Source organism: Physcomitrium patens, chromosome 26 (assembly GCF_059467195.1).
Source record: "Physcomitrium patens ecotype Gransden chromosome 26, ASM5946719v1, whole genome shotgun sequence".
Lineage (NCBI taxonomy): Eukaryota > Viridiplantae > Streptophyta > Bryopsida > Funariales > Funariaceae > Physcomitrium > Physcomitrium patens.
In genome coordinates this window covers 2,655,551-2,657,897 of record NC_143435.1, presented here as the reverse complement: position 1 = coordinate 2,657,897, position 2,347 = coordinate 2,655,551, and positions in this window count along the sequence as shown.

Sequence of the window (2,347 nt, the reverse complement as noted above, 5' to 3'; positions counted from 1 at the left end):
TCATCATAAAGTAAACCTAACAATATTCATGTGATATAGAAAAAATATGCAATTCTCTTAGTACCTTCAAGTTGATTTTTTTTCGACATAAAACCAACTAAGTAAAGGTTCATGATATCAACTAATCAAAAGATTTTAAAATTGTGACTTTTCACCTTATCTCCTAAATATAAAGATCCTTTAGTTGCTATTAAAATTTTAAATCAAAAATAAAATTTTTACTTATTTTTTTTCTTTTCTTTTTTTAGAAAGATATGAATTTCTTAGTTATTACTAAAATATAAATTAAAAGAGATTTGTAATAATACTATGATTGATTGCATCTAATGTAACTTGTTCAAATATTTGAAGCTAATTAGCATGCTTCATGCACAAGATCATCAATCCAAGCTTCCCAATCTATCCACCCACCTACCAATATCCACCATATAATGTGGTTGTAATTGCAATTAGTCTAGCCTTGCAAGGCCAATTTACTCTACTTTCCTTTACAGAATATAAGATGATGTTGAAGCACTGCAATATAAATATAATCCAACTTGGTTGAACTCAAGGTTGAAAGGAAAAATGTCTCTTATACTTGATTTAATTTATTCCATTCAAGTTTGCTTTACTAATATTGTTAGAAATAATGATTGATGCACCTTCTTCTCCTTCAATGATGTGGCTTTAGTCAATGATTAGTTGTTAGACCGAGATCAATCGGCTAGCTAGGAGGTATTATAGACCATGGCTATAGTTTTGACATATGCATAGTTTTAAGGCTGACATTTTCCACTATTCTATATTATAGCACTAATCCATTGAGATGATGCTTACTAATACATACTCATTATTATCAAAGAAGATGACTTCATTGTTGTATTTGTCATTAACTATCTCATCCACCTTTATGAGGTCTCTTGTAATATTTCTACTATTAAAACTATAAGATTTTTAAAGAGGTTAAGCTATTATATAATGTAAGGTTTGTATAAAGTTTATTTTGTCAAAAAAGTTGTAACTAGAAGGATTGTGTTTCCTTAACATGATGCAAGTGTTTACCCTATTTCTAATATAATACTATGATTGGTTAATTGAATGTTGAATTCCAAAACAAGTATTTAATTAAGTCATGGTATTTGTAAGGTTTTTCCTCTAAGTAGGCCAAGTAATGGCAAATATTGGGTAAGCTTTGGCTTAGATGAAGACTTGGTAAAAATATTAGTATGCATGTCATGAATGGAATAATATTATAATTGAACTTTCTTGAGAGTAGTAAGTTGACAAGTGAATTGATAGCAAGTTGCAATATACTTTATTTCTGAATAGAATTTGGTAATTTCAATAAGAACAAGTGCAAATTCATTGTCATAATAGTTTAGTGATGATTGGATGATAATTTTTCTATGACAAAGATCATGGAGTAATTGATGGACCCATATTAATTTGAAAGCCATAGTTATCATCACCATGTATTTGGCTTTGATATTGGATAATATAATAGAATATTGGTAAAAAGAACTCCAACTAATAATATCATTTGATAAGAAAAAAATACATTTGAAAGTAGATCATTGCTTGTGAATTTTTTTGGCCAAATTTATATCATTGATTCTATAATGGAAGTGTAAAACATGAGCAAAATACCAATATTTGAAGTAAAAGCCTATTGTGCCACAAAGGTATTAAAATGTATGCTTGTATATACAAATGTGTATGGAACTTAGATTGTGTATGTATTAAGTAAGTATGATGATGACAAAATATTAAAATGTATACATATTTTGGTTTAATTTAATGAACAACAACATTGGTGTACAAGAACTTTATGTCAATTTATGAATTGACAAAATTGAAGATTGCCAAAAATTGATTAATGACTTTGAACCATTTGTAGAGGAATTGTTTCAATCTATAAAAGGTTTTGCAAAGGGGGCATACTATGCCAAGGCAAAGAAAAGAGATGCCTTCAAGAACTTACTTATAAATCTTTTCTTATAAGAAGCTATTTAAGCATGCAATTTTGATGTTCATTTGATGGATGTGCAAATCTATTTGGGAGGCAAGATCAAGTAACAATTGGATGAATTAAATTTGGATAATATGGAAGAAAGTCTTATAATAGTCCAATCTAAGAACTTGATTAAAGTTGCATGCCACAAAACAAGCTTTGTATCAATCTATTGCAGCAATGCTGTTGAATTTGAGTTTTAGAATCCATTTACATGTAATTGGTTTTTGATGAGGAAGAAGGTTGGTGAAGGACCATGTGAACTAAAATCACTCTCTACAAATTGGAACCTTATTCTAATTTGCAACAATTAATTATTCAAAAGAATTTTTTTCTTGTAGCTATTGCTTAAGT